Raw genomic sequence first — 21,006 nt, forward strand, 5'->3', positions numbered from 1 at the left:
CACTACGCTATTGCTGCTCTTGACTCATAAGTCAATGCCATGTTGGGAAAAATTATACAGGATCTTTATTTATTTTCATGTATATCTAATGTTAAACAAATTAATATGAGATAACCTAGAACATGTTTCTAAAATTGAATTCAAAGAGAAACAAAGACAAGAATACTTACATTATACGCAGCGGAATTAAAGAGTCCTTCCTTCAGTTTCTCTAACTCTTGTATCCTCTCTGTCGTAGAGTATTATCAAGAAACTGAACCGATCTTCTATTTTCTTCACAGTCTTCCAATGTATCCTTAGAATTACCTAGACTAGTGTGGGCAATTCTCAACACATGAGATAGATACAGAGAAGAAGAAGAGAAAATAATCAAAGAGGCTTAGAAAATGACTTGTATTTAGAGAGAATCTAAAACTATCAGAAAACCAGTGATTAAACTTATGTTTTGACTTCTCTCTAAGCACTCCTTTTATAGGCTCAATTAGGCCATTTAATTTAATTAAAAAATCAATAAAATAATAGTCATTTTAAAGCCCTAGGTCGAAATTATCATGGGCTTTAGGCCCATGAAATTTCCCATTTGATTATAAGCCCATTGGATTTAAAATCAAGGCCTGTATTATTTTCTATTGATTTAATTAATTGAATAATCATTTAAATCCTTTATCAAATTAATTATTTATAATTGAATCTTTGATTTAAATTTATTTATTAATTTAGATATCAATTTATCTTAATTAATAAATTTGCCATAATTTCTCAATTTTTCTCAAAATTACACAACTCTGTGAAACTATCCAAAATTGACATGGTCAACTTTGATAATTCTAATTGATAATTAAATAAATTAATTGAGACTATCTACATGATTTTATCCAAGGTACAATGGGGACCATGGGCCTATGAAATCAAGCTCCAATAAGTTATCATAAATCTATCAAATAAATTTACTAACTTATTAATTCCTCGTGACTCCACTATAGACTCGGAATTGCACTCTTGAATTCATATAACGCTCTATAACAAATATAGATACACTATTAATTGTCCATTGTTACAACCATAATTGTCACTCAATCCTCTATAGACGGTCTACAATGAGATAAGACTAAAATACTGTTTTACCCCTCATTGTATTTTATCCTTAAAACACTTAGTTCCTTGTAAATGATATTTCAGTAAACTAATTTAATTACTGAAATGAGATATCTATCATTTAACACCTTGAACCAAACTAAAAGGAAACCATCATTTCACTTATTCATCAGAAGCTATAGACGTTCATATCTATGTTAACACTCCCACTCAATTATACTACCGAGTTCCCAAGATGTAAGTATGGGCTAGTCCGTAGGGTAAGATGGTAATGAACAAGTCAAAGAACTCAAATAATAGAATACTAACTATTTACCGAGATTTTTGGAAACTATACTAATGAATATTGGCTAAGACTAAAGATATGGAATTTAGAGGATTAACACAGGATTTTTACGTGGTTGGGGCGTTAATGAGCCTTAGTCTACGAGTCAGTGGTATTAGAGCTTGGAAAGTCTTTTACAATGGAGTTTTCTCTCTATGTTTTGACAGAGTAATTGTATACAAGTCGAAGAGAGATCATTTTTCCAGTGTTCTACTGCCTGTATTTATAGGCTCATGGGAACACTGGGTCTGGGCCGGGTATGACCCGGGCCCATCAGAGATATGGATATTCTTGGCCTCTCTGGTGGAAGCCCAATATAAAAGATAAAACATACATAAATTCCAGACCAATTAAGGCCCAATAAGGTGGCCCAAGAACTATATTTCGCCCGACAAAACGGTGCTTTTGGTCTGGACACTTCGAGTTACAAGGCAGATTCAGGGGACAAGACTAGTCAGAGTACTTGGAAGTGCAGATTTGAAACAACGGCGTGCAATCCCGAGGTGGCCTTTTCCGCAGGTGAAAAGTAGGGACAACCTCCACGCGGAGTGGGGCGGCTTCAGGGTCCTGGACGCTTTTCCCACCAACCGGGGACGACGTGATCCGGGTTCGTTTACCTTTGTCCCTCTTCATTTACCACAGGCCTGGACCGTTACCAGGCTCCGGGACCAAGCACGTATACCGCCGGGGGGGTCCGAGCTGTCTGCATGTCTCCCAGATGACTGTCCCGGATAACCATACCAGACCCCCCGTCTGGCCCAGAATTGCACTAGGGCCGTGCCCCCTTGGATATTCCCGTACCAAGAGGCCTTGGGCCGGGCCCACATTTGAATGCCCTGACCATGGGCCTGGACGGTCGTTCCGGGCCCACGCAGGAAATGGGGATAACACTAACCACTCAGAATTGAGATTGAATTGACCTATGGTCAACTATATGATATGACTAGAATAGATAATAACGGTATGCTTACTTATCTTATCAACTGTCAATATCGGTCCTGTCCGATGTAACAAATACATCCGATCTTATCTACTTTGCTAATGTTTTGGAAAGAACATAACACTGTAATGTGTAAGTAGATCATATCGTAGATTGACAAGTCAGTGTAAATCCGGTGCACTGACTAATCTTAGGACTAACTTATTTTGAACATATAATCATATTTATATTCTCGGGATTAGCTATATGCTCGGGATTTAATAGAAGTTTATATTAAACAAATAATCATGAAAATAAAACATGTGAGCAAAATTATTAACCAAGTCAAAAAATGATTTCTATTCTTTTATTGATAATAAAATGAGATTACAAAGAATTTGGGTTTTAATTAGTGCATAAAACCCCCACATGCCATACGACCAGTGCTCAGTACTATTGCCATTCCTAACCGATAAGTTAGAGCTTCACAACCAGCACCCAGAACTATTGTCGTTTCTGACTAATAACTTAGTGCGTTTCTCAAGTAACAATGCAACCAAGCATTCATGATATGCTTTATATCCATATGTATAAAGCACTCAACATGCTTAATCAATAATCATGTATGTCACATAATGGGTGTAGTTTTCTTACCTCAGGCTTGAGCATAAAATAAGTTTAGAACGACCCTTGAGAACGATCTTGACCTAAGGCCCTTAGCAGTAACCCAATCATAACCAAATATGAAATCCTATCAATAAAATGAGTAATAAAATATTCCCGAACCAATTCCTCACCCCCGGGACCTCGAATTCTACCAAAACGGGTAGTAGATTCGATCCCGAGCCTTAAGGTTTGAAAACCCTCTCTAAAAACCAAACCTGGCCAAAAAGAAGCAGGCGGGTTGCGACCTGCCCCCAAGGGCCACGACGCGCCTCCCAGACAGACAGCCCCCCTGTTTGGGTGCCAGGGGCGGGCCGAGACTTGCCCTTGAGGGTCGCGGCATGCCATGTAGACAGAGCCTCATCAAGGCTCTGGGGTTCGCTCAGGTCGCGGCGCCCAAGAACTTAGCCGCGACTGACCCCGCGAACCCAGCTCCCCTGCATTTCCTTCAATCCAAACTCAACCAAATACACTTCCAATCAATCCCAAAAGCAATACCAAACCTCAACACAACATATCCACCAATTTAGCAATAAAACCCAAGCTTAGAAACTCTCAAAACACTACCAAATACTAAATTCACAATCTAAAACTCTCAAGCTTATAAATAGCATAAAAATAGAGGAAAACTACAAAGTTCAAGCTTAGAGTCATTATCTCAATCCCTGAATTATCCCTAAGCTTCACCCAATAAAGAACCTAGCTCAAATTAGCTTCAAATCTCCAAAACTCCAAGCTTCAAAAATTAAACCAAGTGAGAGAGAGGAAGTGATCAAGAGAGAAGAGAGAGAGAAAATGGTGCCCTGCTTCTGTTTAGTTCCTTCTACCGCTTTCCCTCTAGTCAAAACTATCTAATATAGCCTTAAATGACTAAAACACCCCTAGGGCCAATCTAATCCCTCAAAGCCACCTAAGGGCAATTCTCTCTTTTCCACCTACCCCATTAATCAAAATTAACGTCCTCCAATTCCCGTCATTCCGAATATCCTCAAATAATTATCAAATCATTTCCCATTACCCGCTCATTCCCGGTAATGTACTAAGCACCAAATTACCCCTACGCTCACAATGACCGAATCGCTAACTTGCTTCCTAGGATTGTCTCATGCCGAATAGCTTAAACATAATCACATAATAATGTGGTCTCACCCATATATCACATACATGCACATAAATATACAAATACGCCCTCAACGAGCCAAAATTACGAAAACGCCATTCTTATACGAAATGGCCCACATATTTGCAAATATAGTCATATAATAATACAACACACATAATCATGCATATCATCACATAATAATCCATTAAATCTATTATTACCCTCCTGGCCTCCTAATCAAGGCACTAAGGCATATTAAGGAATTTGGGACGCCACACTGACCCTGAGGGTTGCAGCGCGCTTCAAGTCAGAGGTGCAACTTCTTTCTTCAAGGGGTAGGCAGACCGCGACTTTCCCCCTAGGGTCGCGACACGCTCTCAAGTCAGCAAGCCCTCCTAGGGCATTCTGGGCCCGTGGGCCGTGACGCCCATGAACTGGGTTGCGGCGCGCCCCCGCGAATCCAGAAATCCCTGGGTTTCCAATGTTTTTTCCCAAATCAATGGCCTAATATCCAACCTAATTATACATCCAAACCCATACCAAGTCCAAAATTCCTAATATCACTTCAGAAACAACATATATAACCTAAAACATCAGCTAAATTTCCCTAAAATCTTAAACTTAGAAACTAACTCAATTATCCCAAACATGTCCAAACTTAAGCAGAGTTCAACAAGTCAAGACCTGAAACCATACCTCTGTTAGTGGCTTGAATTTCCCCAGTTGTTCCTTGTCTAGCCTAGCATCAATTCTCCAGATTTCCCATCCCAAATCCTTGAGTTTCTCCCTTTAAAGCTTCAAAGTCCCTTTGGTTCTAGAGAGGGAGAGAGAGAGATTGTGTATGAGTGAGAGAGAGAGAGTTTAAGTGTACTGAGAGTATTCTGGTTATTCCTCGAAGTTCAATTACTGTGAGTGTACTGAGAGTATTCTGGTTATTCCTTGAAGTTCAATTAACTTTATCCCCTAACCAAAAGACCAAATTGCCCGTAGGTCTATCTAAATCCTTAAGTGCCACAAAGGGAAATTTCGTCACATGCCACATCTCGCTAAGTCCTCGAATATTCCTAAAAATCCTCGTTCAATTCCGACTTGTCCAAATAATTGCTAACTTACTACCCGTTACTCAATAAACCTAAAGATATGCATTAAACTTCCCAAAATACCCCTAACTCACCCTTAGCCGGGTATTAAACCATGTTGTGACTATTCCACTAATCCGCTCACTAGGATTGCCTTGAGCCGTATACTGCAAATATATCCACATAATAATGTGTCTTCAATCATTTAACACATATAATCACATTTATCCCCTTAACGTGCCGAATTACAAATATGCCCCTATAAACAAGAACGGGCCCACATGCATATTTAATACTCATAAACATGCATCTAAATATACTCATATCATCACATATATCATGTATGCCACATAGTCACACATTTAATCAATAAATCACACATATGTCCAATTATGCCCTTCTGGCACGCTAATCAAGGCACTAAACCTTATTAGCATTTTGGGTCTTGATAGATCATCTCCAGGAATTATAATGGTCCTACAAATCTAGGGCTCAACTTGCCCTTTTTCCTAAATTTCTTCACCCATTTCCATGGTGAAACTCTAAGGAAGACATAGTCTCCCACTTGGATCTCCACGTTCCTACATTTAAGATCAACATAACATTTTAGTCTACTCTGCGAAGCAAGCATCCGATCTATTTTCAATTGCCTCAGTGGTCCTCTGAACTACCTTAGGACCCAAATATTTTCTCTCACCAATCTCATCCCAGTGAATGGGTGATCTACACTTCCTACCATACAACATCTCATAAGGTGCCCTTCCAATAATCAATTGGTAGCTATTACTATATGAAAATTCTATTAGAGGAAAATATTCATTCCAGGACCCTTCAAAGTCCAATATACATGCTCTCAACATGTCCTCCAATATCTGGACAAGCTTCACTGATTTACCATCATTTTGAGGATGATAAGCGGTATTGAACTTTTGCTGTATATCCATTGCCTTCTGTAAACTTCCCCAAAAATTAGAAGTAAATGTGGGGTCCCTATCCGTCAAGATAGACCTCAAAGTCTAATAATGGCTTACTATCTCTCTCACCTCGAGATTTAAATACGAGTAAACTATATTGCTTGTCCTCATTGATAAAAATGAGCTGACTTTGTATACCAGTCCATAATGACCCAGATTGAATCATGCTGGCCCACTATCATGGGCAATACCACTATCATGGGCAATCTTACTATCATGGGCAATCCCACCACAAAATCCATCGTGATGTCCTCCCATTTCCACTTTGGAATACTCAAAGGCTGTCATGGCCTTACTGGTTTCTGATACTCTACCTTGACCTGCTAACAGGTCAGGCACTTTAACACGTACTCAATTACGTCCCTCTCCATCCCAGGCCATCAATATAAAGCTTTTAGATCCTGGTACATCTTCATGGTGCCTGGAAGTAGAGAATACGGGGTAGTATGAGATTCATCCAGAATCTCCCGTTTGATCCCAGTGTCCATCGGAATACCAATCCGATCCTTACACCTCAATAAACTCATGTCTGACATGTACAATCCTTAGCTAGTCTTAGCTGGACATCCCCTCTAATCTTTCCCAACTATGGGTTACTCACATATTTTTCTTTTGATCCTCTCTAAAAGAGTAAACTAAAGAGTAATGTTGGCCAACTGGCCCACCAGTAACTCTACTCTAGCTCTGGTCATATCCTTCAACTGACGTGATGCATAGGCAATCACCTTCTTTGTCTAGATAAGAACACAACCTAAACCCTATCTAGAGGCATCACAATAAACCATACTCTTGTTCTGATCTGTAACAAGACTTAGAACTGGAGCTATAATCAATCACCGTTTCAATTACTGGAAGTTGTTCTCACACTTATCCGACCATGCAAACTTTTGATTTTGCATGTCAACTCTCTCAGCGAGGTAACAATCCTTGAGAATTATCCCACAAAACACATGTAATACCTTACCAATCCAAGGAAACTCCTGACCTATGAGGCGTTCCTTGGCCTTGGCCAATCTCTGACTGAGAGTATACATAAATATCATCGATAAAGATGACCACAAAACGGTTTAGATAATCTTTGAACACCCTATTCATCTAATCCATAAAACAACTAGGGTATTAGTCAATACCAATGACATAATTAAGAACTCATAATACCCATATCTAGTACAAAAGCAGCCTTCGGTATATCCTTCTCCCTGATCCCCAGCTGGTGATAACCAAATCGAATATCCACACTGGAGAATACCGTCTTTCCCTTAACCGAACCTTTAGTTCCTATAGCTTTGCTGAAGCCGTTAAATACAGTGCCCTAGATACTAGTTTCGTTCCTGGCACTAGCGTAATCACCATTCTATCTCTTGGTGTAGAGGTAACCCTGATAGATCCTTTGGAAACACATCAAAAAACGTACAGACTACTCTAGTCTGTCCTAGTCCCACTGGCACGAACTAAGTGGTATCAACCACACTATCTATGAATCCTATGCATCCCTCCTGCAATAAGTATCTAGCTCTCAGTACAGATATCATAAGTATATGGGGTCCATGCACAATGCCAACAAATACAAAGGGTTTCTCACCCTCAAGCCCAAGGGTTACCATATTTTTCTTACAATCCATCATTGCCCCATACTTGGCTAACCAATCCATAGCCAATATCATATCAAAGTCGGTCATAACCAACTCTATCAGATCAACTGATGAGTCCTTTCCCATAATAATCTAACTCATCTCTTAAAATTACCAATAGGGGACCAAATTATCATCTTAACATAGCCACGTAATCCACATACCAAGTATATACCTCTACTAAATGCAACAAAACAAAGAGCAACATGGCACCAGAACCAATCAACATAATACAAAAATCATAACCATAAAGCTGACCTGACACTACTGACAGACCAGCCTCAGTCTCAGTCTCTGACTCTGACTATGTTAGAGCGAACACTCGAGCTGGAGTCGAGCTATCTACCCCTTTAGTTCATCCTTACTTAGTCTTGGGAAATCCCTCCCGAGGTGCCCAACCATCCCACATAAGAAACATGCCTTTGCTCGACATTCCACCAGATGGCGTCTCTTACATCGAGCGCCTTACAGGTATAATTTCCAGTACTCATCCTCGCCCTAATGGCCCATCTGAACATTTAAGAACCCCTTTTCCAGTTAGAGGTACTCAAAATGTTGTTAGCTTTTCTTTTCTAATCATTGGGGCCTCTGCCCCTGCCTGATCCAATAAACGGAGGTATCACTGCCTGAGGCCCGCCCTCTCCAGCACTCTCCCTCCAAATCTCATTTCCCGTGCTCTCAACAACGAGAGCCCTGCCTACAACCTGAGCATAGGTAGAGATCTCATGTACTGGGGAGATTCTAGCGCTCTGAGTTATCCCGGAATTCAATCGCTGGATAAATCGCTCCTTCCGAGCCACATCCGTGGGTACCATATCAAAAGTAAACTTGGCCAACCTATCCAATTTGTTAACATACTCGGTTATTGTCGTGTTTCCCTGAACCAGGTCCAGAAACTCATTTGTCTTTGCAGTCTTAACTGCATCACAATAATATCTCTCATTAAACAACTACCTAATTCTTTCCATTTCATTGCAGCTGTATCTCGTGTATGGGATACCACTTCCCACCACGTCCAGGAAATTTCCCACAACACATATATAGCACGGATCACCCTATCGTGACCCCTACCCCCATATCGTCGAGGATGGAATTGGTCATGCCCATCCATTGTTCAGCTCTGAATGGATCTAGGCCTCCCTAAAAAACTGGAGGGTAATATTCTTGAAATATTTCACATAGAAATTCCCACCTATTCTCAACCCTAGGCTGAGCAAATACGGGTGCCACTCTTGGCATAACAAAGGAAGAGGTGTTCGTTGACAGAACCTGCTATTTTAAACACTTGATCTCTTCCTCTTGCCTGTGCAATCTTAATTGCTTATCTGTAAACACATGCTGCGAATTTTGAGGGGCAAGCGGATGGCTAAGGCCCTGGCTGAAATTCCCAGCCTCAATATACACTACAAGAAAAAAATGCTTTTAATAACACCAAAAATGTGTTATCAAATCATAGCATAACACTTTTTGATGTGTTAAGACCGACTATGTTATCGTAGGTCAGGGTACTTTACATAACAACTTTATCATTGTTATACATATGTGTTATTATACTGTCAACGATAACACACTTTCTGTGTTATTTTAATAAATAGATAAGTGTTGAATTATATTATTTATAGTCGATTATATAACACATTTCAATACTTATAAATTTGTATTATACTACACTTTAGTATAACACATTTTGTGTGTTATACTACACTTTAGTATAACACATTATTTGTGTTATATAATGAAGTTTCATAACAAAATTCTTTACATAAAAAGTGTTATTGTAATAGATATTATAACACAATTTTCGTATTATTTTAATATTTAGATAAGTTTAAATTCTCATTATATATTCATTTATATAACACTAATTTATTCTATTATATTTTAATTTTTTTTATATAATTAAAATTAGCTTTCTAATATATACTAGCATCATCAAATGAACTTGATTTTCAAATAACAAAAGGTAAAAACATTCAACATTGTATTGACAATCCACAAATTAGTTTAAAACATTCAACACTGTCATCAACAACAAAATGTTCTTTAAGTATTCAAGTAGTCTTAAATATTCAACATATTGAAAAGTTACTACTTTAAGCACAAAATATTCTACAGCTGCCCAACACAAAGCCTTCAAAATTAAGTATCATTTTCTCCTCCAATTGATGGAGAAAGAGACATTTTTCTCTTGCAATAGAAGATAAAAGGTAAGGTATATGCTTAAAAAAATTAAATAATATGAATCAAATAATAAAACTGTATACAGTATAAGACCTAAGCAAGCAATACCATGTGAACATACTTCAAAATTCAAAATACTGCTATCACACACTGAATAGATACATATTACAGTAAACAAACATTAACATTTTCAGATTAAAGGGGCCTCAATTTCACCCTAAAGACATCTCTGGTTCAGGTGCTTAATTACTGAGACAACATGTTAAAATTTTGGGAGATTTGAGTTACAAAAGCATTTAGAATGATACTATTATTTCTAGGGTAGAACCATCGAATCTCATATCTCATTTAAAGGAGAGGTGTAATAGAATATGGAGCTCAAACAGGTACTAAACTCTAGACCTTAAGTTATTTGGGCACTAACAAGTAATTACAAAATAGTGATACATATTCGCATTCAATTACGCTGATATAGTACAGTGTAGTGTTTACACACGTACATAAATTACTGTAGAATCCTCAACCCAATGAAAAGAAATAAAGAAACTTACACACATTCTGCTGGCCAAGTTCCTTCAGATAGGGATGGTAAGAGGCGAATAAGTTCCACAGTCCTAAAGGGAAATTCACCTTCTAGGTTACAAAGAAGACACCGAATAGGACCATCAACAAAACTTTCTCTGTCCCAAACCTAATTGATTTAACTAAATTATATATATATATATAAGGTCTAGTGCTAAGATTAAAGTATGTGTTATATATATCTGTTTCCCCATGGTTTTTTAAGATGTCTACGTTCAAGAAATCTAGCTTGAAATCATAGTCAATGTACCTAGTATAAGAGGATGATATTGAAAGTGATTAAACCCTTTAATAACCTGCCAAGAACACCAACAAAACAAACCAGAAAAAAGAACAAACACAAACAAGAAATAATGCCAAGAACAACATAGTATTACTGTCTCTAATTCTCTACTCATACAGTAATAAGAAAGGAAAAACAAAACCTTTTGGATAGCTAAATTATTTCATCACTGATGTTACATAAGATTATATTTAAAACAATTGATATTTTTTCTAATGGGGAAGAAAGAAATAAGGCATTTCTAACGTGAGGAATATATTTGATGACTGTCATAAAGACTTGGATTGAGTTGAAAACGGAAAGAATCAGTTCCAAGTAAGAAAGTGAATCAATAATATATTTCATAGCAAATGGAATTTAGAAACCTAAAGCTAATTATGATAAAGCGATTAAGCCAATAAATCGAAGCAAACAAATGCTTTTATCATCTAGCTTTCCAATGTTTTTTAATAGAACTGAATTGTTTGAAACTCAAAATTCATAACAAAAGAAAAGGAAAGGTAACTAAAGAATGAATCTTACTTAAAAATGTTAATCAACCAAAGCCAGGAATGGTTTGGCAAAGCAATGAAAAAGGAAACTCCAGCAGCTAACCAAACAATAGAGACAATTACTAGAGTAATCTTAGAGATAGTCAGACCTCCACGCTGTATAAATACAAAGCCATCATCACCAAAAAAAGGTAAAATTCAAAAATAGCAATGCATAACAACATAATTACCACACCAAAACAATAAGGCTCCTCAATTAAGAAGAAGAATCTTACTTCATATATTGCAATTTGTACTATGGATCAAAATTGAAAACAGCAGCTAAAAAATTCATCTTTTTTTTTCCAATTAAATTTCATTAAAGTTACAGTTGAGAACTCTAAGTATTGATTTAATTCTGCATAAGACTCCCCATTTCGTATATCACAGTCAACATGACTAGAGTGCAAATATTTAATCAAATGTACTTTGTACTTTTCACACTTGTGTTTATTTAGACATCACACGAACAAAGACAACCAGAAATTTATAGAACATACCAGCAACATGAAAATAATGGGTTCAGCGAGGTTTTCCTACTTTTCAAGTTTTTCAAGTTTCAAGACACGAATGTACAATTCCTCTTGTATCAACTAAACTCCTTAAAGCTTTCTAATGCAATGAAATTCCAGCCAACAAACTAAACTACCAATTCCCAAGATCAAGTTACTAACAATTGATTAAGACATAAAGTGATGCAACAACTACAGTATATTTTATCTTTTTCATTCTTGCTAAAATAAAATTTTATTTTTGACCAAGGAAAACAAGCTCCAAAAATTCAATAACAACAAAAATAGAAGTAGAAACTCTACACACCTTGAAACACCCACCATTTATCTTTTGAATACCTTGTCACCCCATGATTCAAGAAACTCTGTATGTCTCAATGTCTTCAGTTAGGTAAAATCAAGAAAATTAAAGGAGAAACTATATAATGAGAAGTAAAATCATGTTAATTTCAAGGAGAAACTATACATGACCCTGAAATTTTCATAGTATTAAAACAAAAGTGACCTTCCAATTTGAAATTCAAGTTATAAATGCTAACCCAAATGCTGAAAAAAAAATCATATTTACAAATTAAAAAAATAAGGCTTGCTCTCTAATAAAAAATCAGTTCTATTCATACTAGTCTCAAGGTAAGAGAGCATTCAATAGGAAACTGAACAAGGAGAATAAAAATGTTTCAATAAAATAAACAAGACTATTGATGATTAGTTAGAACAGCAAAGTAATAACTTGAAAATCAAGTGAGTACAACAAAAAAATATAAATAAATAACAAATAAGAATGCACACATTTCACAATTTTAAGAAGTATATGCAGGGAGGAGTTGCTGGAGTTAAAGGTACATTGCCTAACAATTAAGATAACCATGTTTAGAGCTAGTGTAACAAGCCAGACTTTTTCATCAAAACTAACCATCTTTTGAAATGACTTCATTATCTTTTGTTTCTCATTATCTTTTAATTCTGTTAGATTTTAGTGTTGTCCTATGCCCTTTCTGGTGTAGAGTGGTTTTCCTGTAAGCATTTCAGCAAATACATCCTATGCTCCAAATATCTATTGGAAGAGTGTACTGAAGACAAAAAGTAGAGGACTTAGACTCTTAGTATTAGAAACAAAGTACTAAGCAACCATACACTTGATATGATCTAGAGTAAAAAGGTAACATAAAAATTAACATTGGCCAATCCCCTCAAAGATATTGGAAAATAATTAAAAGCATTGCTACTTGTTAATTGCCAATCAAAAACAATGTCCGCAACTATTCTTTTACCAGAAATAAGTATGAGAGTACATAATAGGTAGACTGAGCCATTGTCAATTTTTCATATAAATAAAATGAAGAGAAATAGATCAATGGTGCTGAGAGAAACATGTATTTTGGTGATTCAAGCTTATAGACAAAATAATGATGGCCACATACCAGTAGTATATACAGTAGAAGAAGCCAATACAACATGCCAACTCATATATACATATATTGCAAGGGAACAATACTTGAAAAAAAAAGTGTTGGAGTATACTGTGGAATCAATAATAGAAGAAATTGAAGAAACAACATGAAAGAAGAACTTCGAAAGATCATCAGAAAATCAACAAAAAAATGCAATACTTTATGTGCTGTCATTTCAGTTTAAGCATAGGGGCACTATCACGGTTAATACTATCAGATGATTCATTTCGGTGTTATGTGCTGTCATTTCAGTATAATTAGTTAGTAATGCCACTGATTCAGAGACTGCAGTATAGTCTAAGGAAAAGTATAATACATCAATAACTTTTCAAATAAAGTAGTTGAAAATAATAAATAGCTTCTGTAACATATAACCACCTGTGGAGCCTTCCAAAGCAAGAGTGTCAATACAGTGCCGGATAGAATCACATATGTTTTCCAAAGCCCAAGAAGAAGTTATTCACCCCTTGAAACAACAAATGTACACGAAAATATTACTCCCTTGTGAACAAATTAGAGAGCGGGGTTATTATAAAAACTGAAAGTAAAAGAGAAATACCAATATTGAGGGGTCGCAGGTATTAATCTCCACTACATGGATCAATTTGTTTAGGATCTATGCACTATACCATTTAAGTTTCTAGTAATTCTTCTGTCTATATTTCGTGCTAAAAGAATCTTGAAAGCATGAAAAAAATTTAAAATCACACATGGAAATGATAATATATGTCTATAATTACATAATAATAACATAATAAACATGTGAAAAATAAGAAGTGTACAACCATAGAGAACAACATGTCCTAAATATTATAGAATAAGATAAGTGGTGACATTTAGTCAGAGGCAATTCTCTTTGCAAACAAATATCCATACCTCAACAATGCATCATCATGAAATCTTCTGATAACTAACTACATAAACCATATTGAAATTCAGTCAAATGAATAAATTTTGAGACATGATAATTGTTATCACTTCAAATATGTTTCACACACTAGCCGGGAAAGTGGTATGGGTGGAAAACTGGCAACCATACGAACAGAGGAAATGATCTACATAGAATTTTTATGAAATTTCAAGACTAATTTGCATGTGACATTCCAACAACTATCACTAAATACAAGAATTGACACATACTTTAGTACCTATTTTTATTTATAATATACAAATTTGCATATCAACCATAAACAAATTACTTCTTTTACTAACTACAATCAAACCAATTTGTGCATTCCAAAAAAAAATAATACAGATTGTTCTACATTTCCATATTCATGCATAGTGCGAGATCACATAGGCAACGCATCTAAAAGTAAATAAATAAAAACATGCCGACATACAACTACATACTCAAATGAAGTTAACAACCTGCAATAGTCTTATCTCCAACAAGGCCAATTCAAACTCCAGCAATAGTCTTTGCATTTGGCACTTCCGATAAAGCACTGTGGAATTTATATAATCAGGCTAAAAAAATATGCTAGTCTATCAAATTCTAAATGTGATATCGAAGTGGTAGTACATGATAATTTAAAAATTCAAAAAAAAAAGTTGAAAAAAAAATTACACTGCTATTCCTGCAGCTGTGATTGCCAAAGCATCTGGAGAGTGCAAACCATCATAACTCAGAACCTGCATGCATAGGAAGATCATGAAATTTCTAGGAAGTACGAAGCATAAATGTAGAAAGACAGCTCTAACGTACTGACCTATTCTGAAAATAAAAGTGTTACTCAATTATCAACACATAAAAAGCATAGAACAGCAGGATGTAGCCAGCCATGAGGCTTTTCTTAGAGATTTAATACCTAGTTTGTTTGTGTAATTTGATCCCTTTTTTCTTTCTTTGTATTAAACTAAGTACTTGTAATAATACATGTTGTGTGACTATATTTGTTGCAATGACTAAAAGTAAATGCTAACGCACCAAGAAAGTATCTGAGTTTCATGGTAGAAGCCTTTCAGCATTGTTGGACGCAAAGGCCTATCAATCAATCTACAGATCAGAACCTGCATGCAACAACAAAAAAGAAAATAAAAACTGTTGTACAAATAATCATAGGACAAGTAAGTAAAATAAAGGTTATACTATGACTTGCCTGCTAGATTGTCAAGTATAAAGCTCATTAGGGTCTAGTGGTTCTGGTAAACAAGCCACAGGACCCACTTCTATACAATCGGAATAGGCAAATTTGTATGCCTTCCTTACATACTCATCCACATCTAAGCCGTTTCCTGTGCAAACAGATAGACTTAAAAAAGGGGGAAAAACAAACAACTCAGAAAATAAAAAATGATAGCAAATGATACGAACTAATAACCAGTAAGATTCAATTGCTACTGCAAAAGCAGAAAACATAGAAACAAATGACCAAAACTCCAGACAAGAGAACTGCATGTACCATTAAACACCATTCTACAGATAAAGAGCATGTTAATTGCTAAGGCAATTGCTGATACGCCAAAGAAGAAACCAGAAGGCGAATACCGCTGAGATGCCTTTGAACCAGCTATAACATACACAGCACAAAGTTCGTACACACAATGAAGAGCAACAACTAAAAGTAAAAGAATAGCAACAACTCCTATAGAAGTAAAATTCAGTGAAATGTGAGTGAAACTTTCTGAAGTCAGTTGGCCAGACATAAAAATAATATAATTTATCAAAAGCTTCATCACAATAATGTAACAGAGCTTTAACAGGGCAAATTAACCATTTAATATAATTTCCACCTGAATGGACCAGACACTGTTAACACATCACATTGATCAACCTTCATAGAGCATATCTCATTACTTAGCAATAATACCTCATATTATAACATTTCTCTACACTTTTCCTCCAGAAGACCAACAAAGAACATTTTCTCCAGCCCCAATAGCAGGGGCAACTAGTGAGCTAAGAATCCATAACTAACCTTCTTTTTATTTTCACTAATAAGAAGATATTTGTATTAATCAAGAAAGAGAATACACAGCTACATTACAGCTATGCTCAACCTTAAATCCAATGTAAACAAAAATTTACCCAATGCAATAATTCTAAATGCACTACAGACTCCCCACCCTCTCTTCTATTCCTCCTACACTTAAGACTTGCCATTTGAAAAACTATTGAAGTTTTTGAAAGGGTCTTTTTTTTTTTAAAAACAAAGTTTCTGAACAGGTCTAATTAAGGATAAGCTCCTTTAAGCCCGTCTGCTAAACCATACAAGACTGAAAAGGAACAAGAATAGAAGGAACTGGAGTATAAATGAATTCAAAAATGTCATTTCAAGAATTAGAGCAGAATAATATAATATTTAGCCTACTTCGGAGTAATTGGTTTCAACTTTTATCAACCTAAGCTTGTAGCATGTTTCATTATCTGTTGAAAAATCATAACCTTGAATTTCCAGACAGTGCATAAAATGACAAAAGGAAAAAAAAAAAGGTGAAAATAGTCCTATTAGCTGGAAAGCTAAAACTACCAACTGATTTCTTTTGAATCTAACTAGCCCTCTAGCATCCAGGAGATAAAATATAGTACTAAGCTCCCAAATCTCAAACAAGGCTACACCATAAATATGATGTCAATTTTATATTTTGTTGCATGATGATGAATCAAAGACTTGTATTGACTAGAAGAGAGGAAAAGCACACTCCACCAATGCAATAAAGACATCCATTCCCTTAACAAATCGGAGAAGGAAACCAGCCAAAGGGCTACCCAATGAAACTTGTAGGAAAATTATTTGCACATTAATTGAAAGGTCAAATCAAATTCAGCACGTACTCTCTCAGTTCACGCAATTAGAGGAGAGGATGATCGAAAACATATTAAGTTCAGTCTATTTAAGCTGACTACAAAATTACACTACTGGACAAAACATACTTGTTCTCAGGTTCAGATATCAGATAAAAAAAAATGTATTCTCTACTTTTCCATGCTAAGGCTAACTGCTACCCCTCACATCTGAAAACTTCTTATATTTCTTTACACCCCTCAAAGTTACATGAACACATTGACATTCGTGCTTGCACAATTGGGATACTTATTGTCATAACAAACCAAAATTTCATGAAAGCATTGTTAATAGCAAGCAAAATGTTTCGTAGAAGAACCAAATATAAATGCCTACAAACTATAATTATGAAGTCAAATGATTAAGACCAAGTTATTTCTAGGCACAGGACAATAAACTAATGGTCATATACTTTTTTTAAAAAACAAAATCTTAGCCTTTATTAATGATGTTGAAATAGTAAGGTTGTCACATAGAGAAATATAAATAAATTTCAATGAAATACGTACTTGAGCTTTGCCATTGTGTTCTCCACCAAAGCATTATTGAATAAAAAGCCAACAATAGAGCAGTTCCAGCCATTATTACAGCCACATAATATATTTAACTGTGGTCCTTGCAAGTTGTTCGGCCATTTTCTGGCAAAGATCCAACTGAAACACATGCACACGTATGAGGAAAGAAAAGAGGACAAACATATTATTGTAACACAACTCTTAAAGAACACAAAGAAGGTTTTACAAGTCTTATTCTTTTCATCTACATAAATAAAAAGTACATAACCAACATATATCATATCATCATATCTAACCATATTACTTTGTTAAGAAAAGAAAAAAAAAACTTTCTTCAATTAAGGTGTCTGTCAATTTAGTATATATCATTGTTAACACTTGACCAGGAAGAAATTTGAGCCAAAGAACCTTTCTAATTTAATGCATTTAAGCTAAACAGAGTTTTCATGGTATTACTGCCCATCAACTAAAGGGAATAGATTTAATGCATCTCTAGACAAGACATGTTATGTTATCTGAGCTTCTAAACATCATCATGGAAAATCAAAAGGTTTCAATTACATAATTCAAAAGAAGAATCTTTAAGATGCAAAAAGAGTAAAGATGGTGATAGAGGGTCATCAAGTTGCTTGCTAGTTCTGAATCAAAAACACTAATGCAAAATAAATCATAATGTCAATGTCCACCAACTCCAACCTTGCACTGACATAATCAAATCAAATCAAATCCAATGAACTCTTTGGCCTACGAAAATAAAGTAACTACAAAAGAAGAAGCTTTAAGAAGAAAAAAGAATAAATATGGTTATACAGGGTCATCAACTTGCTTGTTTTGCTAGTTTTGAATTAAAAACACTATTGCAAAATAAATCATAATAAAATCCAATCCATTCAACACTTTGGTCTAAGCAAAAATAGTAACTACTACAAATTAGCTTACAACACTAAAAAACAAAGTGAATTCAGGTACCTGTAAATCCTCCATGGTCTCCAATTCACTGCCCATAATATAGAAAACGAAATCGAACCCAAAAAAGAGAAAATGGTCCCTGAAATCACACACGCCAAAAGTAGGCGATGCTCATCACCTTCCATAGCCCAACTCTCTCCCCTGCTTCATAATATAGAAAACGAAGTCGAACCCAAAAAAGAGAAAATGGTCCCCGAAATCACACACGCCAAAATAAATAACCACATGCGTGATTGAAACTTTCGAAGACGGAGCCGAACTACTGGAAACGCTGAAGAGCCGATCGTTGTAGACAGAGCAGTGGGCTGACTTCGGAGACACCGTAGGCGATGGGAAACACCGTCGATGATCGTAGGAGTCAAACAAGATATTTTTTCCTTGGAAACACATTCGATGATAGCAGGCGATAAAATATTGTTTAGAGGTTTGGAAATAAAAAAAGAGAGGAAAATAAAAAAGTAAAAGGTAGAAGATAGAAGATAGAATACGCGGGCTCCAAAAATTTTGTACCGCCAATTTTTTTTCTTTTCCACCTATTATTTTATTATTTGATGTATCATAATAATTTTTTAATAGTATTATATTCATGTATTATGGAAAGGGGTATTTGGTGTAGTGATAAATACCACCGGGTCCCATCAACTGCCTTGGGTACATAACCTCTGATTTAGTTTGGAGTCAATAACTTGACCCATTATGCATGATGAGCACGTTCAAAAGCCTTCCCCATGGGAAAATCAAACAACACCACATTCACATAGCACTGTGGTACTAAAATACATGCCCATAACATTCATGCATAAATCAATAACCCCTGCTCTTTCAACAGAATCTCATGCTCTTAACTCTAGCATGCAGATAAAGCGTTCATATATCAACTAACCAGGCAAGCACATAATAATATCAATAGTCAAGGGCCAAGCCCTATCAGAATATCTCATGCTTCCTAATAAGGCATGGAAGTAAAGCATTTATGTCCTATTTAAGCAGTTAAAAACATAACCACATAAATAGTCACCATACCCTAAGTGGAGCTTGTCTTTAGTGATGAGTGTACTTACCCAGCTTGTCTTCAGGAACCTTTAACCTTGGCACACCTTGATACCAAGTAGTAACGCCCTACTACTCAGGGATCATTATAGTGTGTATTTTAAATAGTGCTAAACTCGGTAAATGAGTCATTTGGCCATAACCGTGTAGTTAAAGGTGATTAACAGTTTAGGGTTAAAAATTTTGGTCAAAGGGACCATCGTTTCACTAAAACTTTTACTTCATACATGGGATCCCAAAATACATTCAAAAAGGTTAATTAAAATGAAAAGTTACAACCAATCGACCTAAATGGCAAAATAAGGTTTGACCCTAGTTCTTCTTTAAACCCTCGGTCGTGGTGGTTGAGCAGCTGCATATGTACACATCATCGCCTAAATTCTCCAACTCAAGGATGGTCCAGCTTTATTTTCCCTTTACCTGCACCATATAGCACCCATGAGCCAAGGCTCAACAATAAAACTTCAACATGCTCATAAGCAGTTAATAACATATTACCAAATCATAATAAGCATGCCTAGCAGTAATAAGCCGACTCATGCATGCATACCACTCATATAAATGAATACAGTGTCATATGGGGCCAATCGCCCAAGAAAAATGACCAATGAATCATATCAGGGTCCAATCCCCAAATAACATGATTATGGAATCATACTAGGGCTCAATGCCCTAATTTATGACTAATAAGTCATACCGTGGTTCAACATTCTAGGATATGTGACTAATGAGTCACCCCAGGGTCCTTTGCCCTATCCTCTGTGTAATCAGCCTTGAAACTAGCCCAGCGTACCTGGTGCTCTAGTTTTCTCACGACCAATAGGTCAGTCAAGCGTATGATGTTCTCCTGGTTAGGCATAACAATAACAATCAGCATTCAGCGCATTATTGCCATCTTGACTCATAACTCAATGCTTTTTGACCAGCACTCAGCGTGCTAAAGTAGTCCTTGACTCATAAGTCAATATTTTTTTACCAGCACTCAGCGTGCTAAGGCCGTCCGTGACTCATAAGTCAATCCTTTTCGACCAGCACTCAGCGTGCTAATGCCATTCTTGATTCATAAGTAAAGTCTGGGGCCCAGACCTAGCCTAGGATATGGGACTATTAAGTCACCCCGGGGCCCATTGCCTTATCCTCTGGATAACCAGGCTTGGAGCTGGCCCAGCTTACCTGGTGCTTAGTTTTCCCACGAACAATAGGCCAGTCAAGCGTATGATACGCTCCTGGTTAAGCATAACCATCTTGACCAGCACTCAGCAAGCTATTGTCGCCCTTGACTGATAAGTCAATGCTTCACGACCAGCGCTATTGCTGTCCTTGACTGATAAGTCAATGCTTTATCACCAGCGCTCAA

At 36.3% G+C, this 21,006-nt stretch overlaps 1 long non-coding RNA gene across 1 annotated transcript; it reads right to left on the reverse strand.

Moving 5' to 3' along the window:
- Nucleotides 1–15,481: 15,481 nt before the first annotated feature.
- On the reverse strand, nt 15,482–15,869 carry LOC133819895 (uncharacterized). Its single transcript, XR_009886469.1, has 2 exons — nt 15,733–15,869; nt 15,482–15,565 (listed from the first exon to the last, which is right to left on the reverse strand). It is a non-coding gene; the product is annotated as an uncharacterized LOC133819895 (long non-coding RNA).
- Nucleotides 15,870–21,006: the final 5,137 nt, after the last annotated feature.

This window comes from Humulus lupulus, chromosome 1 (genome assembly GCF_963169125.1).
Source record: "Humulus lupulus chromosome 1, drHumLupu1.1, whole genome shotgun sequence".
NCBI lineage: Eukaryota > Viridiplantae > Streptophyta > Magnoliopsida > Rosales > Cannabaceae > Humulus > Humulus lupulus.